Below are 27366 nucleotides of genomic sequence, written 5' to 3'. Positions count from 1 at the left end.
AACACAAACAGCCTCACTCTCTTCTGGAGTGGATGTGAGTAGGCCTTTTACCACACACATGTTTTTTGGACCTGCCTATAGACCAGAACAATCTGGTCACACACAACAGCTTACAGAAAGACTTAGGTTATCAAATATTTCACATTGTTAGGCATGGGCCCCATAAACTTAATCTCTTTTATCAATTTTATGTATTTCTAGAGCACCAAAAGGTACATTGTGAGGTCCGTAGTGGATTTTATAGCCATCAGGAATACTAGGTCGAAATGTTAAAATTCACATGGTATAGTTCGTCAGAGAAAACCATGCTTTTACAATGCGGCTAAAGAAAATTCAAGATATGGTACAAATCACAGTTCAGATCTAAATCAGAGATCACTGGACCTTAGTTAATATTTCATTTAACAACATTAAAGAAATTAGGACAAAACAACCCTGAGTTAAAATTACATTCCATTGCACTTGGTGAGATATCAGCCTGCTATTCATATTTGACAACCTTACAGAAAGGCTATACAGGCAGTCCTCGACTTTACGATGTTCGACTTACGACATTTCTGAATTGATACCCTGATTTGATTTACGACAATTGGTTTCGACTTTACAACGCTCGGTCCTGCAATGGAGTGGATTGCAGTTCCGAGTGACGACGTTTTGATTTACAATGCAATTTTTAGGAACCAAGTGTGTCGTGAGTCAGAGGACTGCCTGTACTCCAGTCATCCACACAGTTAGCTACAAGCACAACTCCTACAACATTTGTTTGTGCATCTCTCAATAAATAAAAATGCTGCAACTAACACCTATATGTAGTCTTCCATGTAACCACGCTACATTAAAAACACACACAAACCATGCTTGTCTACTGGAATATAACAATGTTGCACCAACTGCTAACATACCAAAATTGTGTATAAACAATGACATATAAGAAACAAGTATCTATCTCTATATAAACATACATATCAACACTGGCACCTCATGATAAATTGTCTTCTTATATGTCTCTGCAAAATACCTACCACACATTTGGGCACTGTATGTGTATGCATGTATGTATGTATAAATAAATAATTCAAACTAGCACCTGCCTCTGCAAGCCATCTGCCCACAGAACACACATTGATGTCTTGAAGGTGTCCAGTATTAGACCTCTAGGAAAGGAAACTACAGGTAAATTTCCTCCTGCTCATGGCAGGCAAGAAGAGTGTAGTCAACAGTATAGATTCAGAGAGATCACAAAAGAAGAGAGAGGGATCCATGAGATTCAAATATCTCATTAACAGCCAGCAGAAAATTATATATTACATTACTTAAATCTTAATCTCTGCTGCTTTCCAAAGAATTTTTAAAGTGTACATTTCTAACCTTTTCCACTGAAAAACAGGGCCTGATTCAAACCCAATTGAAGTAGATGGAAAGACTCCTGTTGACTTCAGTGGCCCTGTAGTAACCTATTCACTACATCAATACTGACTTGGACTCTAAATACATTCTATGGGTGGCATACCTGAGATCACTTATTCACTGATGCTTTAAAAACTCCCACACCCCAATCTGGGTCTATGCTGGTCATGTACTATATATGTATCTTGTGAACCTTGTAACCTATACTTGTAATCTCTCATAACTCAAGCCTGACCCCAGACATAGGCACCAACTCCTGGGGTGCTCTGGGGCTGGAGCACCCACAGGGAAAAATAAGCAGGTGCTCCACACCCACTGGCAGCCAAGCTTCCCCCCTCCTTGCCTCCTTCTCTCCCCAGCACGTCGCGTCCCCACTCCTCCCCATCCCTCCCAGCACTTCCTGCCCCCCTGCTGCCTAACAGGGCGTTGCCCCCCTGCCGCCTAACTTCCTGCCCCCCTGCCGCTGCTGTTTGGTGGTGCTTAGGACTTTCCAGGAGGGAGGGGGAGGAGCAGGAATGCGGTGTGCTCAGGGGAGGAGGCGGGGCAGGGACAGGGACTTTGGGGAAGGGGTGGAATGGGAGCAGGAAGGGTGAGGGTCGAGCACCTACCGGGCAGAGGGGAAGTCGGTGCTTATGACCCCAGATGTATAGTACCTTCCTTCTTAACTTGTGTAAACTTGATTTTAAACATTAGTTTTAATAAAAGTTTTTAAAATTGTGGTCCTATTACCTCAGACTTGCAGAAAGTTGTCTCCAGCAAAGATGCAAGCACTCTCCCTATCTCATTCACCTCCCTGATGTTTTAACTTCACTGCCCAGAAGAGACCACACATAGCAACCTATGAACCTTTCACTTAGCTAGAATGGAAGTAATTAATAATTATTTCTTATCAAACACTAACGCTGTGCTTACTTTCACTCCGGAGACTCAACAAGTAAAAATAATTGCAAAGGAATCTGGTAAGGGCCAACAGTGCTAAATACTGTATAAGGCACAAAATAGAATAGTCCCTGCCTCGGAGTTCTTACAATCTAAAAGGCAGGAATGGAGAAAACAGGATGCATTGAGAAGCCCGGAGACAGGACTCACTTGAATATAATATTTTTGTTGTTTGTATTTACAATTCTTAGCCTCTCGGGACCCATTGACAGTACAAAGGCAACCAAGTCTGTGGATCCAGTTATAATTGTAGTGTGGATGGAATCTTATCCTTATTTTTCCATTTTTTGTAATTGAGCTATAATCTTAACATGTCTATGGTCTTTTCTGCTATGTTGCAACAAGATCAGGGAAAAACCATATTGTAACTGTGGCTTCTGACTTGGTGCTGTGGTATGCTTGATGGTATATGTAGTATAAATAAGCCTTTTACTGCCCAATGCCTGGATTTCTGCTATAAGAAATCCAAAGTTCCTGCTTTTGTCTGACTACTTCCTTATACCATTTTAAGAGACAATAACATCACAGGCTTAGCTACACTTGTGAGTTACAGTGCAATAAAGGAGCCCCGGGCACCCTAGCTCACTCCCCGTCCACACTGGCAAGGTACGTAGAGCGCTCTGACTCCTCGGCTACAGCGCGGCTGGTACTCCACCTCAGCAAGTGGAATAATGTTTGCTGTGCCCCTGCTGGAGCACCGCAGCGCCAGCATGGATGACCTGTCCTGTTAATGCGCTCTAATCGGCCTCCAGAAGTGTCCCACAATGCCTGTTCTAGCCACTGTGGTCATCACTTTGAACTCTACTGACCTTCCCTCAGGTGACCAACCATCAGACCCGCCCTTTAAATTATCTGGGAATTTTGAAAATCACCTTCCTGTTTGCTCAGCCAGGCGTGCAGTGCTCTCAGCGAATCTTTCCAGGTGACCATGCCTCCATGCACCAGGCGATCCCCAGTATGGAGCAATGGCGAGGTGCTGGACCTCATCAGTGTTTGGGGGGAGGAAGCTGTCCAGTCCCAGCTGCGCTCTATCGGAAGGAATTATGATATCTTTGGGCAGATATCAAGGGACATGATGGAAAGGGGCCATGACCGGCACACTCTGCAGTGCAGTGTTAAAGTGAAGGAGCTGCAGAATGCCTACCGCAAAGCCTGCGAGGCAAACAACCACTCTGGTGCTTCCCCCGCGACCTGCCATTTCTACAAAGAGTTGGATGCACTACTTGGGGGCGACCCCACCTCTACTTCGAGTACCACCATGGACACTTCAGAGCCCAGTTCAACAAGGCAGGAGGAGGAGGAGCAAGGAGGAGGTGGCAAAGCGGGAGCGAGTGTGCTGAGGAGGAGGAAGGCACCCCAGAATCCCTAGATACATGCAGCCAGGAGCTGTTCTCAAGCCAGAAGGAAGGTAGCCAGTAGCGGCGGCCAGTGCTTGGGGAATGACAAACACCAGAGGAGGTTCCCAGTAAGCGGCTTTTATTTTGGGAAGGAAGTTATTTGGTGGGGGCTCTTGGGGTGAGGAGGATTAGGGCTGCATGCATGCCTAGATAGGGCGTTGATGTGCTCTCTAACATCGCAGTAGTCGGCCTCAGTGATCTCTTCAAAAGTCTTATCCAGAACTTGGGCAATGCACTTGTGCAGGTTTCTCAGGAAAGCCACTGTGTCCTTGTCCCAGTAAGGCTAACTTGTCCGTGCCACTGTGCCGTGAGGGGCGGAGGGACCATTGCTGCAACCTTGAGATCTCAGCTGTCCGTGTTATCACCTGTCGAAAGACTCCAAAGGATCAGAAAGAGGCCATGTAGAAGCAAGGAAGACATGTTGCATGAAGTAATGCAGCATTCAAGTAATGAAAATCAAAAAGTGCAGGAGTGGCGGGAGAGTGAAAGGAGGATCTGCCAGCAGAACGAGGAGCGCTGGCACAAAAGCGCAGTGCTCCGGCAGAAAAGCACGGATTGGCTGATAAGCGTAATGGAGCGCCAAGCAGATTCTATCCAGATTCTATCCAGGTGCTCGTAACCATGCTGGTGGAGCACTACCGTGCCTCCCTCCCCCTCCCCCCCCCCCCCGCAGCCTTTGTCCCAAAATTCTTTCCCTTGTGCACCCATTTCACCTCCAACTCACTTTCCCCAACATCTGGGTTCTTACTGCCACCAGCTGCCTCCAACACCTGTAGCTTCACCACCCAGCCCTGAAAACTATGACCCTTACCCTCTGCACTCAACCCCCATCACCATGCAGTATAGACATCCTGAAGTGCAGCAATCATTGCACAGCACTCCAGACAGGACATAAGCAAATCTGTGATTGTACCGTTCCCCATACCACCCCCTTGCCCTTTCTGTTTCCCAAGCAGTTGTGTTTCTTTTCAATAAATTAATTTTCTTTTCAATACATGGATTTTTTGGCTTTTAAAACATTCTTTATTGTTGCATAAAGTAAAAGATACCTTAGCCTAGGAAAGAAACAGGCACTGCAAGTCAGCGTAGCAAACACAGATTCCTACTAACATTGGAACCACTGCACTTCACTCCCGTGCAGGGCACCAGACATTACTGGTGGCTTTCAGCCTCAAATTGCTCCCTCAAGGCATCCCTAATCCTTGCAGCCCCACACTGGGACCCTCTAATGGCCCTGCTCTCTGGCTGTTCAAATTCAGCCCCCAGATGTTGAACCTCCAAGTTCCATGCCTGAGTGAATCGTTCACCCTTCCCTTCACAAATGTTATGGATGGTACAGCACTCTGATATAACCGCAGGGATGCTGTCATTGGCCAGGTCCAGCTTCCCATACAGAGAGCACCAGCGGCCCTTTAAACAGCCAAAAGCACACTCCACAGTCATTCTGCACCGGCTCAGCCTGTTGTTGAACCACTTCTTGCTGCTGTCAAGGCTCCCTGGGTAGGGTTTCATGAGCCACAGCATTAAAGGGTAGGCGGGGTCTCCAAGGATCACAATGGGCATTTCGACTTCTTCTATGGTGATCTTCTGGTCTGGGAAAAAAGTCCCTGCTTGCAGCTTCCTGAACGGCCAGTGTTCCGAAAGATGCCTTCATCATGCACCTTTCCGGCCAGCCTACGTTAATGTCAATGAAACACCCATGGTGATCCACAAGCGCTTGGAGTACCACCCCTTCTGATTAACGTACTTGGAGGCTAGGTGGGCTGGTGCCAGAATTGGAATATGCATGCCATCTATCGCCCCTCCGCAGTTATGGAAACCCATTTGTGCAAAGCCATCCACAATGTCCTGCACGTTACCCAGAGTCACGGTTCTTCTTAGCAGGATGCGATTAATGGCCCTGCAAAAATGCATCAACACAATTCCAACGGTCAACTTTCCCACTCCAAACTGGTTAGCAACCGATCGGTAGCTGTCTGGAGTTGCCAGCTTCCAGATTACAATAGCCACCCACTTCTCCACTGGCAGGGCAGCTGTCAATCTTGTGTCCTTGTGCCACAGGTTGGGGGCAAGCTCCTCACACAGTCCTATGGAAGTGGCTTTTCTCATTTGAAAGTTCTGCAGCCACTTTTCTTCATCCCAGACTTGCATGACGATGTGATCCCACCACTCAGTGCTTGCTTCCCGAGCCCAAAAGCAGCGTTCCATGGTGGTGAGCATGTCCGTGAATGTCACAATCAAACTTGTGTTGTATGCATTACTCAAGTCACAATCGTCGTCAGAGCCCTCACTGTCACTTTGGATCCTAAGGAATAACTCGACTGCCAAATGTGACGTGCTGGCGAGACTCGACAGCATACTCCTCAGCAGTTCGGGCTCTATTCCCGCAGACTGAAAGGGAAGACAGAGCGCGCAGTACAAAAAACATTGAAAGATGGCGCCAAATGTGGACGGAAGCACAGGGAATGCTGGGATGCGAACCAATGCATCACAGGGCATTGGGACAGGACCCAGAATGCCCCCCCCTCCCCCCACAAGCCACAGCGCCAGAATGGGAAGAGGTGCTCTGTGGGATAGCTGCCCATAATGCACTGCTCCCAGTGCCGCTGCAAGTGCCACAAATGTGGCCACGCCAGTGCGCAAGCAGCTGTCAGTGTGGACGGACTGCAGCGCTTTCCCTACTGCACTCTCTGAAGGCGGGTTTAACTCACAGTGCTCTACATCTGCAAATGTAGCCATGCCCACAGTAACATCACAGCAACTCGATTTAGGCCAGTATAGGGAAGCAAGTATGTATTCCACTAAAAACAATGAGGAAAAGCTGGGAGTAACTCTAGGGAAAAGAAAAGAGACAGTGGAGATACCTATCTGTCCTAAGACCCAAACCTATCAAGCAGCTCCTATCCCAGGGAAACAAAATGTCAGTGATAACATCTAACATTCTCTGATCTCCTCCTATACTTGGACATTCTTCCCCCATTGAGCCACTCCTGCCCCAGAGGAAAGGAAAAAGAGAGCAGAAATAAAGGTAGCTACGTAGCATCATGACACCGAATCAGAAATGGACAGTGTTGACAAATGGACACGGGTCCAAACTCCAAACAAAAAATTAATTCCCATCCTGGACAAATGCTGGGAGTACTGAGATCACAACCCAAACACACTAGTGTGTGTACTAGCTGGGAGTACTGAGATCACAATCCTGCACAGACACGGAATACATTGTACCCACCTCTGACAATTACCCAAGGTTTCTGCCCTTTTCACACTTTGGAAACACATGTAGAGTTATTAGAGTAGGTAATTTGACTAAAATGTTGGAATTTAATGGAGCCATGAGTGAGCATCACACTATGCTGAAGAAAGTTGAACAACCCTCTTTTTTTTTTTAATTAAAATATGAAAAGGGAAATCCCTTTGCTATCTATTATTTCCCCTGGAGCTAACTTAAGGTTGGGTAAGGATTTGTAAACACTCTTTGGGGAAAGAATGTGCCTTAGAACAGATCAGAAACCACAGGTCCCATGTGTGGGACCCTTTCAGGGTGACCATTCAAGTTAAATATAAACATCAGAGTAAAGGAAACAAAAAGGTATCCGATTATCTTTTCTAGAGTCTGCATCTCAGAAGGGCCCTATGATGCAGGAGTTACCTCTAGCTCCCAGGAAACCTGACGCAACTGTTGTTAATCAATCAATCAATCCCAGGTATCTACAGACATCAGAACACACGCCAAACAATCAGCACCAAATAACACAGATTCTTAAGGTTCCTCGTATTGGTGAACCGGGAAGTGGGCGGGCATGCCCTTTCCTTCCAGCCTTAAGGTCCTCAGTCTTTTATCTTTACTTTTATTGAATGAACGTCATTGGGAACCCGTAGTTGGTCCTGCTGTTTGAGTCCCAAATAATTTAGTGAGAAACAAATTATAGGAGATGGGGCAGCAAGGCTCATCGACTCCCAAAATGTAAAACCTGCCTTCAGAGCCAGCACTAGGCAAAAACAGACTAAGCAATTGCTTAGGTCCTCAAGCAGCTCTGGGAGACCCCCTATTAATTATTAGTATAGTATGTGTTGGGAGGAGGGGGAAATATTCCTGCTTGGATCCCCCAATGGGCTAGCACCGGCACTGCCTGCCCTAAAATCTCACGTCATATCACGGTCAATTGCTTTGCGGCACAGAAACTTTGGTACTTAGAGCGTGGAGGGCCGAGGCTGCACAAGATCTCCAGTTTAGGGACATAAAAGCACTAAGGATCTGAATTGTTCAGAAAGAGCTGATGGCATTTTCAGATAAAAGGAGAGAGAACGTTGCTGACGCCTAATGAGTTAGGTAGAGCGGGTATGCGGACAAACAGCAGCCAAAGAAGGCGATGGCGAAACTCCTGTGTCCCTGCACTAGGGAGAGAGAGAGGTAAACTATGGCAAGAGGATAGGGAACGGCTTTTCCGGTTTTTTGGAGGAGACGGGCGAGAAGGGGAAATAACAACAACATACGAGTTTCCCAGACCTGTCCTTGGTCTCCCTACAGCCAGACAGATTGATTCATTGCTCCTGCAGATCAGCTAATTGGCTGAAAATAGGGTTGCCAGTTTTGGCTGCACACATTCCTGGAGGTTTAATCACCTGACATAATCTTTAATTAAAGATTACTTTTTTTAATTCCTGGAGACTTCAAGGCAATCGTGGAGGGTTAGCGAACCTAGCTGAAAGACGTGAAAAACTGTTGAGTAGAGCAGAAAGAGACTCATATTCCAGATTCCTCCCTACTGATGGTCAGTTCCAGATATGTGATCTTCCCCCAGTAGTGCCCCACCAGTAGCCAGCTGAGATTCTAGTAATGTGAGTTTCTTCAGAGCAGTGCCTAGCCCAGACTCAGGCAAATTTTGGCTTCTCACTGAACTGTCAGGTCCCAGCTGAGACTCCAGTAAGTGAGCCCCCTCACAGCAGAGCTCCAGGTCCCTGGGCCAGCTGAGACTTGGGGCACTGTTGTAGCTAAACTCAAGAGGTTGTTTGCAGTGTCACCTCCTGCTCTCCCCAGCTCTTAAAGAACAGAAGTGGAAAAAAGCAAACTAAACCCTGTTTAAACGTTAAGAACTATGGCTAACCACGCTCCGGTGCCAGCGGCTGCTGGGCCTCCCCTAGGAATAGCACCACCCCCTGCTGCTCTTGTCCACTCTGGGCACGTGGTTTTGCTCTTATCTCTTATCCTCAGTGTGGACAGCACAGCCCCACCTGCTGTCGGGCAGCGGCCTGGCTCATCCCGCAGTGACAGCAGACTAATTGGATCAAGAGCTCCAGGAACGTGGTGAGAGTCCTGCTGTCTCCCCGGCTGGCGCTGCTCCAGCCTGCACTCCCTTCCCGCTGTCCCAGGCCTTAGCATCTACTCTCCAGCCGCCACCAGCGAGACTCCTTTGGAATCCCCGGGGCTGCTTGGGTCCGCCCAGCTGGGAGCTCCTCGCGCTGGGAGGCGGGGCGGGGGCCCTTGTGTCCTGCAGCCTGAAATAAGGGTGGGGAGCTGCTAGAGCAAGGGGCAAAGCTAGAGCTGTGAGACAATCCGATCTGCAACTCGCCCCACCGCAGGCAGGGCAGCCTGCAGCGGGAACGCTCTGGGACGCTGCCGAGCGGGACTCCCTTGCACCAGGGCTTGGAGCCGAAGTCGCTACGGTAGCAACTAGAGAGGTAAGATGCAAAGTAATCTGCCTCCGGACTGCACTGGGACGGGGGTGGCCTTAACTCTCTCCGAGCTGCCGGAGCGGGGCTCCTATCGGTTCGTTCCCTCGCCCTGGCGAAAGGCAGAGCAGAGGCCCCTTAGGCTTCCCTCCCCTCTGGGGTCTCTCCACTCCGCACCCCCAAACAGGGCGCTCCCCCGGGCTCTTTCCGGACCTGTTTTCCAGTAAGTACCAGAGCTCCCAGGGCGCTGGCGGCTTAGCCCGGCCTGTTCGGCGCTGCTTGGAGTGGAGGTGGGGTAGTCCGGCCCCGCCTGGGTGGGAGGCAGCGCGCGGGGGAGCTGCACTTAATGGCAAGTGAGCTGGCGTCTTAAAGGTAAAAGTTTCCTAGTGCCATGGGGGGAAGGAGCCGCTGTGGGTAGGGGACAGGAGGCGCCGCCGTTCGGATCTGCGCTGAACCCTCCATCCCTTGGCAGGGACTTCGCTCTCCTCCGCTAGGCTGGGCTATCGGCCGCTGGTATGTGCGCCGCAGGCTCTGTGATTATTGCTGGGCTCTGGGGAGTGGAGCCCCCCCATCCCCTCTGTCGGAGCGGCCTGGGAGCGGTGTCCAGGGCCGCCGGGGGTGGGTGGGCAAGTGGGGCAATTTGCCCCGGGCCCCGCAGGAGCCCCCACGAGAGTTTTTCGGGGCCCCTGGAGCGGGGCCCTTCACTCGCTCCGGGGGCCCCGGAAAACTCTCGCGGGGCCCGGGCCCCTGGAGCTTCTTCCGCTCCGGATCTTCAGCGGCAAGGGGTCCTTCCGCCCCGGGACCCACCGCCGAAGACTTCAGGCCCCCTGAATCCTCTTGGCGGCCCTGGCGGTGTCCTGTTAGTGTCCGGCCCCAAAGGTGCCCCGCTAGGGGGTCAGCTGCCAAGAGACGGGTATAATGAGGGTGACCCTAGCAAGCGGAAAAATATAGACGCCTATTTCCCCGTACTGATAAGACAAAGCCTGGAATATAGGGACTCTCCCTATAAAATCGGGACATCTGGCTACCCTAGGTATAATGGAAGCATTTAACCAAGAGGTTAGTTGGAGACCTAAGGCTGATCTGTCCTTACATCCCAGCTGCTGAGGCAACCCACCCCTCTGCCTGCACCTGGCTGGGGATCTCAGACACCACCCCCACCTCAACTCCCGGGCTCAGAACTCGCATGTCTGCATCTGAACAAGGTTCCCCAGAACGTCCCTTAGTGCCTGCGCTTCTACTCAGTCACCTGCTTCCCTCCTGTCTCTTCTCCCCCGGAGACTCCTAGGGTGGGTTCTCTGTGGGACCCCCCCCCCTTTTGTTTGAAGCAGGCTTCTCTGCTTTACAGCCAGGGAAGGGGCGGGGGAGAAAGGGACAGGGCCCCTTTGTGAAGACTCCATGCAGAGTCGCTTCCCACACTGAAACCGGAGCTGCAGGCCCTGGAGTCTGGCAGAGCCTCTGTTAAAGGGATAGGCACCCTCTGACTGCCCGCTACCAACTGGACAGTGGGGAGGTACTTTCATAGTATTGATACCTCTCCCTATCCAACTAGCTGCCACTAGTCTCCTAAGATAAATGTATTGAAACAGCAGCAGACCACCTAGATCCCATCCAGTCCTTAGCCCAACTCCCACTAGACTGTCTGGGGAGGTGTCCATGGAAATAGGGACTCCTGTATCCATTCCCAAAACAAATAGGCCTCTTCAGTGTGCTACCCATTCCTCAGGTCCAGCTGGACCCTTTGGTTTTCTGCCCCTTCTTAGGCATTCCCCTCCCATCAGCTGGGGACATCCTCCTCGTATTGTAAATTCCTGACTCCCAGAACTCGGGGTGACAAGTTAGAATTATGTGCTGCAGAAACTTCCACCACTCCTGTCCTGGCTTAACTATGGCCACTGATGTTGCATTTGGTCTTTCTAGGGCTGAGGGGTGGATCTGTGGTGGTGGGAAGGCTGAGAAATATCTGTTTTGGGGGAGTAAGAGGAGCAGTTCTTTTTAACCTACCTGTTTTTACTATCTGGTAACTACATAAAACCCCTGGGACTATCATCTCCTCTTTAGCGCATCAACAAGTATGGGATGTTGGTGTACTGGGTGCTCACCACCAGGTTTTGTGTGTGCCTTGAGAGCACAGACCATCTATGGCTTGTCCTTACCTGTGGCAGAAGGGGTCAGACTCCTCAGCAGAAACAGCAACAAGTGCAGCTATCCTGGCCCAAATGCTTTAACCAGTTTGTCCACTTTCTGTGCCAACTACGTATTTTTTGCCTGTTGCACTTCCCAAGCTCTGAGACCTTTTTTTGTTGGGGGAGGTGAACTTTTGTACTTGTTCTCTGAAGTTCCCCATGAGCTCCTGAGCCTCGTTCCCCCGCCCCCCAAAATAAAAATAAATCTCTACCCCAAGCAGAGGTTTTCTGCCTTCCAAAACAGAAGCTGAACTAGAGACTCAATGAAGCTCACTAGGAACTATTCCACTGCCAGTCTAATGAAGATACTAGTATAATAAGTTGCATACAAAACCCTAACATTCTTCCAACCCACTCTGGAATTCAAATGTAGCTGAGAAGTAAAGTCTTACAAGAGCTCCAAAACTTTTCTGTTTGTAATAGGAATAGCATTTGAAACTGCTCTGCAGAGAGTAAAATGACTAGAGCACGGGATTCTTTTGTCTCTGGGTGTGATCTGATCTCTGGGTGGGGTCAAAATGGAATTTCCTCTAGTGCATTGCACAACTAGGTACACCTTGTGTCAAAGGATTACCTGACTATGAAGCATCAGACATTCTTCACTGACAAACTATCACCTAGAAGATGAACCAACAGTCTGTTTTGTTTTGGCAACTCCTATATTCCTAATATCTACTTCAGCAGAAGAGATTGTGTTCCCTGAAGCATCCTCTTGCCTTCTTCTAAGCTAAAGTTTGAGGGAAAAGATAAATGTGGGAGTGACTGGCCTGCTGTTCTCCCCACTCTGTGCCTGCTGAGACTTTTACCTAAGAGCTTGCTCCTGTCCGTGGCTTGTCTGCACTTGTTCTTGTGAAGATTGTTTCCTTCCTTTCCTATGCAGTGAAGAGAGGCCTAACATCTCTATGGCAGCCAAGCATAGTGCTGACATCTATTTCCCGCTTGGGACTCCATTATGCAAGTGAATGGTTTGACAGGATTTAAGGTGGGATGGACTACACAGGATTGTGGACTCTGTCAACACAGTAGAGAACTCTGGGGCAGGTTGTTGGCTGGTGAGTGGCCATTAGGATTTTATGTATCCAAGCCATACAAGTGTGAAAACATTGTTCTAAGTGAATGGAATCCCCTTATTGGGAAATGTCATGTCTGGTGTTCCTAGTGAAGATTCAGAGCCTTGTGGCTTGTGCAAGAGCCCGCTAAAGTCCTGTGTGCTGGGTCTGGGTGGACACAGGCTCCAAATTCTACTTCCGTACTCAAGATTGTCCTACCATATGATACTGTCTTCCTGGGAGAGGATTGCAAAATTGCATGGACCAGTTATTGTGAAGCCAGTGAGGATATTGGATAAGGCATCATAATCTCATTTGCTCTGAAATCAAATATTCTGTTGTGCTACCCTTAGCAGGTATGCTCCAGCTGCTTTTATATGTTCTGTAATTAACAATAGGTATTGCCCTGCTTGTCTGTTTCAGGGATTACAAAGTATTTGTTGCGTGAGCAATCCCATTTGTGGTGAGTAGTGGTTGGCATCTTGGCTTAAATAAGGCTTCCAGAGCTAAAAGTGAAAATCTCTACAATTTGAGCTAAAGAGCTAGGTTCGCCAGCTGAGAGTTGTAATAGACTGGCTGCATTTCCATCCTTTATGGATCGGGAAGTAAGGACAATGGGTAACATGGGTTATAGATGCATTGCAGGTGAGAATTTTTGGGATCTGCCTAAACAATAATGGTTATGAATAATCCCAGAAAGAAGGGCAGGACTTTAGTATTTACAAAAGTGGACCTTTCTGAACAGGCAAATCATTTATTACTGCTTACAGAATGTGAGTGTATATGGCACCATAAAGGGGACCTGTGCAGGCAGATAAAGGCTGCTCCCAAAATCTTAGTCTAAAGGCCTTAGCAATGGATACAAAACTGAATAAGAAGGGTGTCTAGTGAGTTTTGTGTCTGAAAGTCTTTATGAAAAATGTGAATTTAGGAGCCTCTTTAGCGGAGAGGAAGGAGTCTTGAATTAGGAAGCTGTTGCAGGATGTCTAACTGCTCTCCACCCTTCTGCAGCACAGTTATTGTCCTAATGGAATGTCCCAAATGCTGCCTGTCTTCTTGTGCAGCTGAAGTTACTCACCTACAAAGAGAGAGAGTCCTTATGCTGCAGAAAGTTTGGTGTGTTCATTCCTGTGATTAATCAGCTTTGTTTCACTGACTGGTACAATAGTTTCAAGCTCCCTAGAGCTGTGGGCTGAGGCAGCATATGTTACTGGCCTCCTAATCATATTTTTGTCCTGTAATAGTTCCTTCTCTCCATGAATTGCACTAATGGATTGAGCCTCCCAGACTCTTGGGAGGCAGAGTATTATCTAGTGGGTGCCACTAGGGCATTGTAATCTGCCAAAGGCGACCTGCAAGAGACACCTGAGAGGATTTAAAAACTCCTTTAGCCTTAGAAACATCAAACACATCAAATCTGACTTCCTGGTTCACCTTGGTCTCCTTGGAGATCTCAGAGGATGTTTATTTTCAGTTCTTGCATCTTAATTGAAGCAGTAGGGATGTTTTAAATATCTAATAGATGTCCTTTTCCAAATACTAGTCCTTGAAGTTGTTAATGAACCACCCTCTTCTTGCCTACAACTAAAAAAAAAAAAAATGCTTTCCCTCCACCTTTCTGTTGCTCAGTTTTCTCTCTAGACTCTTGTGATGTCATTTATTTCTCTAGTCCTCCAATCACCACAGAGTCTTCAGGGCAGATGAGTTGAATTTCAACTTAAAAAAAAAAAAAAAAAATCAGGGAACTTCTGGGGCAAAAAACTTTCCAGGCCACTTAATTGGATAGAAAGAAACAGAAAGGCATAGTTCCAATGTTCTCTTCATTTGCAGGTCCTCTCTAACACTTTTTGTGATGCCCACACTAACCGATGCTCTTCTGTATTTTTTTTCCCCTTAACTCTCCTGAGGTTTGGGGCTGTGCCTGAGAAACAGAGCTGATGCTACGCAGAAGCAGACGTAGACTATGTTTACTCTGGCAACTGAACGACACAACTTTTGTCTTTCAGAGGTGTTAACCCCCCTCCCCCCAAGACAAAATTTTTACCAGCAACAAGCACCGGTGTGAACAGCGCTTTGTCAGCAGGAGCGCTCTCCTGCCGACAAAGCGAACGCCACTCGTTGTGATTGGAAGTTTTTTGTCAGCAGGAGAGCTGACAAACAGTAGCTACACTGCACGCCTTTTAGGGGCATGGCTGTAGCAACACAGCTGTGTCTCTAAAAGCTGCGTAGTGTAGACATAACCTAAGCAATTGCTTAGGTTCCTGAGCAGCTCAAGGGGGGGCCCCCCATTTGCTTTTTTAGTGTGTTTGGGGGGCCAAAAATATTCCCGCTTACAGCCCCCAATGGGTTGGCAACCCCTCTGCTGAGGACAAAAAATCAGGGTATACATCTAGTTGAGCTCCAATCCAGACTAGATTAGAATGCCCTGTATGGTCTGACAGAGGAGAGTTTGCTCCACCCCCCTCCACCCCTTTTAGGGGGCGTGGTGGTGGTGGTTGTGTTTTTTTTTTTTTTTTTTAAACCTCTGACACTGCTTCATAACCATGGTCAGCTACAACTAGGGTGACCAGACAGCAAGTGTGAAAAATCGGGACAGGGGGTGGGGGGTAATAGGAGCCTATATAAGAAAAAGACCTCAAAATCGGGACTGTCCCTATAAAATCGGGACATCTGGTCACCCTAGCTACAACCCCTTCAAACGGTTTGCATGCCTCCCTCATTAAGTTATCCTTTGTAGTTGGTCAGTATCTTTCATAGTGGTACCTTCTCTTTTAGGGTAGGCCCAGTCAGAGTTGATGCCAGACTCTACCTAAGGGGGCTCCTCAGAGGCCAACGGTGGATATCTGAGTGGGTACCTCTGGCAGTGGCACCATTCTCTCATTTTTCATGTAGCCTCCCCACTAGGAGACTATCGCTGAGCCAATGCCTTATCCATGTTCCTTGTCAAGATACTAAAAGCACTGAGATCTGTTTTCTACATTTCTGAGAAATTGGGTGTGGAGTAGAGCAGAGGTTCTCAGGACAAATTATTTGGTTGCCTCAGAGTGTGGCCATCAACTCTTGCTGGTGGCCGCTCTCACACTTTTTCCTAAAATACTCAATTAGCTTTAGGAAAAACAAACAAATATGCACATATACATGTCCAAATCATTGTAATTTATTATTGCTAGCTAGGAAGTCAGCTGTGAAAAGTGATATTAACAAACATATCAGTATCACTTTTCACAGCAGACTTACTCAGCCCTGGGAAGTCTGGGGACAAATTAAGCTCTGGGTGGGGGATCAGGGGAAGCAGCAGGGGCCAGGACCAATGGGGGTGGGGGCGGAGCCTGAAGCCCCAGGGCTGGAGCCCAAAGCCTCACAACCTGAGCCTGCTTTCCTGCCACCACTGGGCTAAAGCCCAAATCCTGAGCCCCACAACCCCTGGAAAGATGGGGAACTCACCAGCTGCCCAACCGTTGCTGGAAGCCTGAGCAATCAACACCAAGGCTGTGCATCCAGGAGCATGCAGCTACGGTGGCCACATTTTTGAAATGCTGGAGTAGAATACCATGGTACCAGCTAGCAGGGGTCTGGCTCTGTAGGCAACAGAAGGAATAAGTGGGATCTCATGATGTTCCAGACTCTCCTGGTGGATTGGTTTGCTGGGAACCTACCTAGCTTTTCACCCCCTGTAAGTAAACTTTTTAGCCTAGAAGATTAGAACAGCCAGATGGGTGTAAGCAGCATACAAGCTGATGGAGTTCATAAGTTTCCAGTTATCCACTACCTGGCAGTGATGATTGTGATGTTGCACTCCATATGTTTTATGGAAATATGTTTGAGTATGAATATGATGTAACTGGAATATGCTTTATGCAAAAGGTCTCTTGTAAAGGATCATAAAAAAGGTTATAACCTACTGAATACAGTCCTCCTATTTGTATGCATGTATCATTCTTGTATCTGAAGCTAGAAATATGAAGTATAACTCTGAGGTCCTATTGTAATTATACAAAGTGTGGGCCATTAATGGTGGTTTAGAATCTTGATGACTCCATTGGCCCAGACAATTGGTTGTAAATGGTTTATTTACCTGCAAACTTTCCTGTGGGCCAACCCAGGGTGTGGAGCAGGACAAAGGGGGCTGCCAGTCATGAGAGAACCCCTGCTCACCACCTGAGATGTCTGCTGGAACTAACAAGGATTGTACCGGGGAAAGGATTGGGCCCAGACTAGAAAGGAGTCTAGTCTGTGAAAGAAACTTATTGGAACATCTCTGAGGGTGAGATATTACCTGTAACCAGTTTCTTAATGCATTAGGCTTAGACTTGCGTGTTTTTGCTTTATTTTGCTTGGTGACTTACTTTATTCTGTCCTTACTTGAAACCACTTAAATCCTACTTTATACTTAATAAAATCATTTTTGTTTATTAATAAACCCAGAGTAAGTGATTAATACCTGGGGGAGCAAACAGAGATCATGCACAGCTATCAGTGTTATAGAGGGCGGACAATTTATGAATTTACCCTGTATAAGCTTTATACAGAGTAAAATGGATTTATTTGGGGTTTGGATCCCATTGGGGTCTGGGTGCTGGAGACAGGTAACTGCTGATCTGTTTTCAGTTAAGTCTGCAGCTTTGAGGGTGTGGACCAGACCCTGAGTCTGTGTTGCAGCAGGCTAGCATGTTTGGCTCAACAAGGCAGGGTTCTGGAAGTCCCCAACTGGCAGGGAAAATGGGCTCAGAGGTAATTTCAGCACATTAGGTGACAGTCCCAAGTGGCTCTCTGTGACTGAACCTGTCACAATAATATCAATGGTCTTGAGTTTAATCCTGCCACTGATCTGTGTGACTACCCTAGTCAAATCACCTCTCTGCTCTGCAGATGGAGATAGTACTTGCTTTCCTCACAGGAGTGCTGTGGGTACTGGTAAACTTGGATGCCACATTTACAGGCGGCTGAACAATGGTGCTTGGCAACTTTTTTGTTCTGTCTCTTCTAAAGCAGAGCCCTTCCTGTTGGTGTGCATGGGGATGTGGCCCTTGCTGTGTAGCGCTCAGAGGTGGGGCTTTCTGCATGCTTTTTGATAAGGGAATGTGAGCCTTATGGAAGGTTGGGAGATGTCATAGCACATTTCTCATTTACAAAACAATTAATTCTAGGCACTCCTAGATTCATTTCCATCTTTATTTGGCCCACTGGTATTTTCAGTCTGCTCTTTGCTCTGTCCTTGCTAGTACTAGCCCTGCTAGAGGAGCCTGCTCCACAGGCTGCCCGCCTGGGTGAAAGCCTGGTGTTGGCTTTGAGTGGGCCGGAGGTTGCTGTGCCAGTGCTCACAGAGCCTGAGATATATACACTCACAGAACCTGTCTTGTTCGACTGCTGTGTCGCCTTCCAAGTGGAGGTGTCCAGGCTTATGAACTGGACTAGTGAGCAGACCTGGAAGCCTTTCCAGAGAGGAAGCACTCTATTCATACTGAGAAGTAAGGAGGGTCAGGGTGGCTCTATCCCAAATGCAAATAGAAAACTGGTCTCTCCAGCTGTGGGATGGAGCCTTGTTCAGCAAGCCAAGCAGAAAAAGCTTGGATTGTACTAAAGCTTCCCAGTGTCCTGCTGGCATTGCAGGCTGGGCGCTGAAAAGACAAGGCAAGATTCTCTGCTCTGGGGGTTGGGATGGGAGGGAAGAAGCCACATTTCAGTGATGCTAAACAGCTGAAATATCTTCTCGCAGTGTGTGCTTCTCAGAGATGTCTGTCCCATTCCCCCGTGTCTATTCTGATAGTTAGGAATCTATGGTGGATGGTAACACCTGGGATTTAAATTGATGTTTGCCCTTCAGGCTGAAGACTCTATTTCAAAAAGGTCATTGGGCCACTATAGATTCTTAAAGGGTGAAGCAGATTTTATGCCTTGTTAGACTCCCTTTGCACTGTTCAGGCAGCATAGAGATAGCAAAAACCCTTCTGACTTCCCTGAATGGAGCTCAATGTAAAATTTTGGTAGGAGGAACATTAGTTTGAGGAAAAAATTAGCCCAGTTGCTAGTGGCAGCCCCTGCTCAACCCTGCTGCCTAGGCACACTTTAGGGAGTACAACCCTATAGATGCTCCTAAAGAGCTAGTGAAGATCTCAAGGGGCAGAGCAGTGCTGAGGTAGTTAAATCAGCTCTTCTCATGGGACAGGAGATGTTATGAAAGCTTTTTGTTTGCTGGGTGTTCTCCCCACCCCTTCAGCAAAATACACTCTTTTTTTTTCCGCATGCATGATCTCCAAAGATACCATTAGCCCTGCAGAATGGTGCTGTGTGTAGCTGTTGGTCTATAGTCTTGCCTGTTTACATGGCTCTGAACTCTGTCTTACCCCCCACAGTTGCCTTTCATGTTGCTTAGATTTTCCTCTCGGAGGAAGCAATTGAGTAAACTAGTTTTGATGCCAAAAGTGCGAACAATGAACCTGCACATCATCAAAGCAGAGGAACTGACCACAACATGTAGTAAAGTCACCAGGGTATGTGACCCCTCGCTCCGCCCTTCATTCCCTTTCCCTCCTTATATCAGCCCATATCCCCCCGAATGAGAAATCTCAGTTTCAATCCTGTCTTGTGATCCTGCTTTTCTTTAGGTGTTGTCTTAGGTTCTCTAGCTTTTCTGTAACCTGCAGAGGAGAAAATAGAACTCTGAGTTGTGCAGGGAACCAGATGAACTTCAGGAAAACCTTGGTGTTTGACCTCTTTCTTCCAGGCTGTTGTCTCCATTGTGTGAATGTTTGAGAGAAAGGTGCACTTCAGTGAAAAACACAAGGTATTAAAATCAGGTGGTGCCAGGCAAAGCCAATAGCCTCTATGACGCAATTGCTGATAATAGGAGGTGCAGCTGGTAAAGGCTCTCTGAATTTGTCAGGGCGTGACACAGTCACAGACTTGGTCTGAACAACAAAGAAATCACTAATGATAAAACCTCCAAGTGGCAACTCAAATGACAAGTCAGTGTAATGAGAAGCGAATGGAAATAGTTATTACTTGGAGGATGTAGTAGAGGTTACTTACGTACATGGATGATATAAAACTGAGGGTGGATTAACATGCAGTGAAATTTCCATATTGAAGAAATGGGCAGAAAAGATTTAGGAGTCATTTTAAAGAAGGGTATGAAGTCTAATGAAGAAAGAAACCATGAAATGCCCAGGTCTAGAATGGGACTAACCAGGCAGTGGTTGTTATGGAGGATTATCTGAATATAGTCTGTTCATAAGGGTTTTCAATACATAAAGATCCAGTCCGTGCCCTGATGGTCTGGCAAGATGACTCCATCTCAGTGGAACATTTGCCTTCTGGAATGAATAGGAGTTTCCTATGTAAAAACAACCACAAATTATTCTGCTCTACCTGGCACTTGTCAGGCCTAGGCTGGAGCACTCGGCTCAGTTTGGAGTACCTCGCTCAGTTCACAAAACAACGTGAACAAACTGGAGAGTTTGTAGAGGAGTAGCACCAAGGGTAAGCTTTTTATTCAAGGGCTGTATGGAAGTGGGCAGATGCTGCCCATCCTGGTGGTCAGAAGAGATCCCTTTACTGCTTTCAGGCAGCTCTGTTACAGCATTATCCTCATTAGTCAGTGAGTGTGGACAAGCCCGTGGATTTGTGCTGTATTAGGAGAAATGTAGGTTAAATATTGGGAGAACAAGCAGGAGCAAGTTGCCAAGGGGGAGAGCGACAGCCTTCCCTGGAGCTAGTCAGGGTTTTGTTAGACACCCGCCTCAGATAGCTTGGGGATGAAATCACTCCTGCCACAATACAGAGGGATGGAATAGATAACTCACTTGAGATCCCTTCCAGCTGAAATGAGTCTAGAGGCTGGCATGAATTCACTGGCAAGTTTGATGCTAGCTGACACTGATTGGTAGGGGTGGGAAATGCACGGGATAGAAGCAAACAGCTAATTGAGCAAAAGAGACAAACAGTGGAGGTTGCATGCATGGAGGGTTACTTGGTATGAGTGTAACCCTCTCACAGTCAGAGAGGGGAAAACAGGTCATGGGTGGCATCTGGGAAGCCGCACGACTGAGTGGCGAATGTAGATGATGTGAGGCAGAAACCATGCTATTTATGGTGCTGTGAAACTAGGGAGGTGATAGTGCAGCTCTTTGAAGCCTTCATGGCACAGTTCTGACTAAACTCCACTTTGCAAATGCCCACTGGGCAGCTGTGTTTGGGACCACACACTGGATCTGTGTGCTTCTAAGGTCCCCTAAGTCTGGGCAGGGTCTAGCCATAGCCTTTTACGCTAGCCTGGTGGGAACACTTTCCAGGCGCAGACTCTGTCTGGTACCTCTTTTAGGGAATGGGACATCTCGGTCAAGCTGCCCTGGTCCTCCAAGACACCCTAGTTGCTCAAGCACATCCTCCCCAGAGCTCCACCCTCATGGATACTCTGGTTTAGAAATTGCTCTGTAAAGTCTGTGTTACTGCTTCAGCTGTCACGTGTCCCTGAAGGGTGAAACTCCCAGTGCTGGTGCCACAACTCTACAGCCATGTTAAAGCGCTGCCATGGCAGCGCTTTAATGTTGGTAGTGAAGACATACCCTATGTCTACACTACAGCCTATGTCCGCATAACTTATGTCGCTCGGGTGTGAAAAAAACACCCCCAAGTAACATAAGTTACACTGACATAAGAGCTCCTGTGCACAGCACTATGTTGGTGGGGGAGCTTCTCCTGCCAACGTAGCTTCTACCACTTGCGGAGGTGGTTTTATTATGCTGATGGGAGAGCTTTTTCCCCATCTGCATACAGCGTCTTCACAAGACATGCTGCGGCACAGCTATATCAGTACAGCTGCGTCACTGAAGCACTGTATGTATAGACATGGCCTGAGACTCATTTCTGTAAACTAGAGAGAATAAAAGACTTGGAAAGGGAGGGAGATAACTTCAAAGTGAAAGAAAGGAGCTCCTGTGTCAGGCTTGGTCTACACTGAAAAGTTATATCGGCATAAGTACATTGGTCGGGGTGAGAAACTACACCATGACCAACGTAACTATGCTGACAAAACCCCTGGTGGTGACACAGCTCAGCAGTGGATGGGAGCGTCCATTGACACGGTTAACTTTGTTCAGGGTGGTGGTGGTCCTGCACCAACATAAAAACTTCTGTCAGTGTAGGCTACGTGTACATTATGGGGCCATGCCGATATAGTTATGCTGGTGTAGTCGCCGTAGTGTAGATACACCCCTGGACAATAGGAGAGAGAGCAGCAGCCTGAAACTAAAGGAGGATTTGGACATGAGGAACAGCTTTTGGCAGTGAGAGCAACTTGAGGATTTTCAGGGTTATGGGGGATGGTGCAGTCTCTCTGTTTCAGGATGTTGTCTGTTGGAGTTGTGGAGGATACCAGTGCAGAGAGTTAAGCTAACTCCCAACGCTCAGGAGAAGTTTGAGTTCGCTGCTTGGCCCTGTGAATTTGTCCATTCCAGTCACAGAACCTCCCAACTTTGAAAGAATGTGGGATTCCTTCTGTGTGTTTTGCTGATGCACTGCAATCCTTGAAACCCGGTGTGGATTTGTCTGACCTCAGCAGGGTGTCTTTTTTCACTAGCAGGCTTCTGGAGTGACCTTTGCATGTACCCACTGCTCTAAGTACTCTGTCTGTCTCTTTCTGTGTCTCTCTCGTTCTCTCTCTTCACAAGCTGGAGAACCCAGCTGAAAATCTTCTTTAAACTGTACTAGGCAGCTTTGGGCGCTCCAGTTCCAAGGGAGCGTCTGGGAAATATTGGCTCCTAGCTCCTTTCCCAGCCAGGTGACTCCACCAAGGGTGTGATCCCTGGATTGGAATAAACACTATTGTGAAAGTCTGCCCCTCCCCAGCAACAAGGATGTCCCATGCAGTCACTTAATGTTCCCATTGCTTGTGGGATCTTTGCATTATCTGGCATCTCGACCAGGCACCCAGCTGAGTAGCTGCAAGCTAGAGTGGGGGACCTGGGCATGCCCTGCTGGAAGTGGGTAAGTACTGTGTGGCATTTACAGGAAGCTACTATATAGTGGGAATGTAGAACACATCACTAGCTCAGAGGAAATCCATGTTTACCACTGTGCTGGTGTCTGCTGGGACCAGGAAGTCTCTTCTGGCACTAGACTGGTGGAAAAGATAAAGGGCTTTCTTGGCTGTTTGTCTGTAGATAAGATGGCAGGGCAGGACTGGCTTTCACTGATAGTACTCTATCCAGCCTGCCTTAAAGTTCACACAATTAACTATGGAGGCTTGAGGCTCAGTTTCTCTTGTAAGTTTGTTCACTCTAAATGTCTGTAACTGTGGCCGAGAGTGCCGTATGGTAGGGACAGTGCCTTCACCTCTATCTGGTATAGGTCCGAGAACTATTTGGGGAATCAAACCAGTCACAAAGGCCCTGTTCCCCCTGAAGTGGAACTGAGCTAGACATGGCCTGCTCCTGACAAACATGGGCTAGGCTTGGCTTCAGTGTCTGATGTGGAAATGACTTAAAAACAAGGGAAAACCATTCCTTGTTAAAGATGTCTGGCTAAGCTGGGCAGACTAAAACTTCAGTTTCTAGATAGGGTCGTCATGCAACTCGTTCCTGTGTCTGGCAGCAACTGGGGTGGTGTGGGGGAAGGTGGGACAGAACACCTAGTGTGGCAAAGGCTGTGCTCTCCCACCTGTGCAAATCCACTTCAAACGTGAAGCTCCTGCAGAGCTGCCTTCCAGAATTAGGGGAGTTGGGAGGGTGAGAATGAACCTCCCAATTCAGTATGCCCCTCACTTTACTGAATGGAAAAGTCCAGACCTCGTCCACAGTGATCCCAGCAGTCCAAGGAGGCAATCCAAACAATATACCCAGATAGTGCCCTAGGCACTCAGAGGGTGGAAGTATCGAAGGGTGGTGCACAGGGAGGAGGCTTTCTCTGTCTGTCTTGGGTAAACACTCACAGTGGCTAAGGAATCCTGTTTCTTCCTGGAAGAAGTAGAAGATGGTCTCCTGGCATCCCAGGCCAGAGAAAGAGTTAATGCATCAGGACTGCAGGGATGAAGGCATGAAGATGGGTGGGAGACGGATGCAAAAGCAGTGGATAGGGGTATGAGCTGAGTGAAGGGGCTATGGGCACACATGGTTACAGGGGTGTTGGTATGTAATGCATGCAAAGTCTGGCTTGTGTGTGTATGAGAGAGGGGAGGGGGCAATTCTGCAGTTAGCCTCCTTTGCCTACAGTACACTAGCCTTTGCCTGCCCTTGGGGAGCAGACGGAACTGTCTAGGGTCCGCCAGTCTTGATGTAAACCAGGGTGGAGAACCTTTTTTTTTTTTTTTTCTGTCATGGGCCATTGACCCACAGAAAAAAAACAATTGTGGGCCACTCACTCACCTGGGGGGGGCACAGAGCTCGGGGCTTCCTCCCTCCCACAGTGGGGTGAGCCAGCACTTGTAACTTCAGCCTTGTGGGTGGGGGGGCACCGAGACTCAGGGTTTCCCTCCCACAGCGGGTCCAGCCAGCACTCGTGGCTCCAGCCCTGTGGAGTGGGAGGGGGCGGAGGCTCAGGGCTTCCCCCTGAGATGGAGTGACCTGGTGCTCGGCCTGGATGAAATTGACCAATGGGACGGATCCGGCCCGTGGGTCATAGGTGCCCCACTCCTGGTGTAAACCCTGTGGAGTCACTGGATTTAGAGGATGGAACTGGCTCATGGCCTGATAACTAGAGGCTGGAACACAGAAGAAAAATCAGCTCCATTGTACTGACACAGGGTAGTTAGTCATCCTGGGGACCACTTCCTGCCATTTCCCTGGGAAGAGCAGAGGGTGAGCTAGCAGCTCTTCCACAACTTTATTCTCATCACTTGGTCTCAAGCGCTGTTATTTGCCTCTCAATTTGCTCTGGAGGCAGATGCAGCCCTGCCCTAATGGCTTCTCTGGTGCTGGGCCCTGCTTACAGAATGCTGCTGGTAGGAAATAACTATTTGAAGAAACCCTGAGCAACTCTAGCACCTTCTTATAACTGAGAGTCTTCCTGCTTGTTTAGCTAGCTAGATGGGGTAGCTGATGGTGAGAAGAGGGATATATTAGTCTGGCCACATTTTTGTTGTGAGCAGATTTTCTGAAAGCCCTTTTGATTATGGGGTCTAACTTTGATGTGGAAATCCCATATTTTTCTCCTCTCCCAGCCAGCTACTCTGCACATGTCTCTGATGCCTCTGCATGTAGTCCTCCTGCTGCAGAATGAGACAGTCCTGATCAGTCTAACTCTAGTGCTCTTGCAGGAGCAGGCAAGGCAATACAGTATGTGATTCTCTTCCCCTACTGGTGTGGAAGGGAGAAGAGGGAGCCAGGCGCACTTCTCCTCCTCGCACCCCCCACCCCCAATCCTGACCTGCCACATCCTTTGCTCTTCCAATACTGCTACTACCTCTGCCAAAGAACCTTGGTTCTGACCTACATACCCCCTACTATTCTGGTATCGTGGCCTCTCCTGTACAGCAGCTGCCAACCCTCTGCCATGTTAAGATGTCCACAAGGTACTCTGCTGTGACCAGAAAACTAATGTAATTTGTATTTTAAGGCAGGCTTGGAGTCTCCGTTGGTGAAATGACCCCCTAACGGTACAGCCAACCTCAGGCATTCAAAAATCGTAAGTTTGGTTTTAAAATGCTTTTTAAAAATTTCCCTTTTTGTAGTGTACTTGGGTCATGGTTTTTAAGCTTTTTATCTCAACAACCCGTGGGGGCTGGGAACCCTTTAAAATGAAAGCAGAGAGTCTCTTGTAATATTACTACTCCAGGACCTGGGGCTCTAGGAAAATACCAGCGATTCTCAGTCTTGCAATAAAGTGGCAACACTGTAAAAGCTATCCAACAGCCAGATAGCTTCCTTCTGCTTCTAGTTTGTCTCCTTCCCCACAGATAAAACCGCCACTCCTCAAAGCCACCCCAGGGATTCTCCTACTTGGAGTTTGGGCTGGCTTTGCCATCCCACTAGCCTCAGAGTGTGATACATAGATCTACAAAGAAAAAAAATATTCTAGTAAACTCTCCTGGCTGTCCCTGCCCTCAAGCTGTTGGTGAGAGCAGACAGCACATATGATGCTGTAGGAATAACCAACTTGGAGGGCAAGCCTTTTGCTCTTCCTGGGGCTCAGGGTGGCAGTGGCAGCTATCTTTCTCAGTGCTTGTGTTCATTATAAAGTGTTCTCTCCAAGTCTGCATGTGCGGCCAGTATGACCAGAATGGCAGGAAGTGTGTAGGAGCTCTGGAAAGGGCTTGTTCAAAAAAGGGTCCCTCTCATTTCCTGATGTTTCTTCTACCAAGACAGACCCACTGGACTTCTGTAGGGCCTATGCTGCTCCAAGAGAGGCTTGTGCCCTAACCAAATGCCAGATACTTTTGGGTTGCATAGCCTATTATTTCTGGTGTTAAGGCATAGTAAATCCAGCTGGGTTTGCAGTTCTGGGGTCGATTAATAGCTCTGGCAGCTAAAGAATCCACCTGTCTGACTCCTAAATTGAACGTTTGATGTAAAAACTGCAGAAAGAATGGACCTGGGTTCTCTGTGTCCTTTAGTCCCTTTTCTGACTGACTGCTTCCTAGATGGAGCATGGCTGCTCCACAGCACATTAAACAATTTTCAGCCTCCACCCCCAAACTCTCACGTGGGGTAGTTAGTCAGGACTGGAAACCAGAGTCTGAAAGCATGTCCGTGATTCATCGGGAGGACTCAATACTCTGTTTAAAGGTGACCTGAGAAGGATTTTTTTTTTTTAATTGGTCTTGTGCCTCTTGCTTCTTTATGAAGGAGAAATAAGGCCTGGGAGATGGGTTAAATATGGTTTTAACTGCTTGTGTGTTACCTTAGAGATTTCCAGAGTGTAAAGTCTGGTGGTATTGGAGGATGACTAGAAGTCCCAGGGATGTTTACTGCGAGTTCTACACTTTAACTGAAGGGGCTATATGATGACTCTTTAACACTTAAAGGTTAGCACAGTGACTCAAGCTGCCCCTCACCCCCGCCTTTCCCTGCCAAATCTTAGTTTGACTAAATCCCCTCCCTTCTCAGGTGCTGCAGCTTCCATTCATTTGGCTCTTGCGTTATCTCCATGTAATTAATTCTCAGCCGTTGTAGCCTTCTAGCTTAAGCAGGACGTCCGTTTCTAACACAGAAAAATCAATCAGAACAAACAAAGCCAATCCAAACAAGAAATGTTATTACTACTCCTTGGAGTACAAGCTCCTTGGGCAGGGATTGTCTCCTCATGTTTGTACAGTACCTAGCACAGTGGAGTCCTGGTCTACGAGTGGGGTTGCTACTACTGCAATAAAATGTCTAAATCACTTAGCTCTTTGGCCTAGTGGCACTAGAGAAGGCTTTTGCCTGTTGAGTCTCCTGCACATCATGGTAGACGGCACTAGGCTTAACCGAAAAACCAATTGCGAGCAGCAGTGGGGGAGGCTAGAGAAGACACGTGGGCTGTACTGCAATAGAAGGGAGGACCGAGCCCAGTGCAGCTGCTGTGCCTGGGAAACCTCATTTAGTTCAGTCTATTCCAGTAGTGGGCTGTTCCTTTGCTCAGCTGTTATAACAGCACCTTTCCCGCACAATGCCGTCATGCTGCTTCTATTTTAAATCTCTGGGACTGGATCTTGTGACACAGGGATTTGGCATCTCCCCTACATGCTGGAATGTGGCACCTTGGAAGATGGAGAGTGGCAACAGCTGCTGTATCGGGAGTGCC

General features: G+C 48.0%; 2 protein-coding genes across 34 annotated transcripts in view; one reads left to right on the top strand and one right to left on the bottom strand.

Annotated features, from left to right (window-relative positions):
• Window positions 1-9758, bottom strand: part of DDB2 (damage specific DNA binding protein 2) — a 33003-nt gene extending 23245 nt beyond the window's left edge. Inside the window, exon 1 of one of the 3 annotated variants that reach the window (XM_065595215.1) lies at window positions 9630-9758. The gene's annotated coding sequence lies outside the window, so the exon portion shown is untranslated. The remainder of the gene's footprint in view (window positions 1-9629) is intronic. The other 2 variants (XM_065595212.1, XM_065595214.1) reach the window with 2 other exon arrangements.
• The window catches only part of PACSIN3 (protein kinase C and casein kinase substrate in neurons 3), a 31398-nt gene continuing 11969 nt past the window's right edge, over window positions 7938-27366 (top strand). For 3 of the 31 annotated variants that reach the window (XM_065595246.1, XM_065595244.1, XM_065595226.1), the window contains exons 1-3: window positions 9016-9425; window positions 25201-25269; window positions 26490-26608. The gene's annotated coding sequence lies outside the window, so the exon portion shown is untranslated. The other 28 variants (XM_042849306.2, XM_065595243.1, XM_065595222.1 and 25 more) reach the window with 20 other exon arrangements.

This window comes from Chrysemys picta, chromosome 4 (genome assembly GCF_011386835.1).
Source record: "Chrysemys picta bellii isolate R12L10 chromosome 4, ASM1138683v2, whole genome shotgun sequence".
In the NCBI taxonomy this organism is placed as follows: domain Eukaryota; kingdom Metazoa; phylum Chordata; order Testudines; family Emydidae; genus Chrysemys; species Chrysemys picta.
Note: the sequence above shows the minus strand (reverse complement) of the source record. Positions and strands in the feature narration are given on the sequence as shown.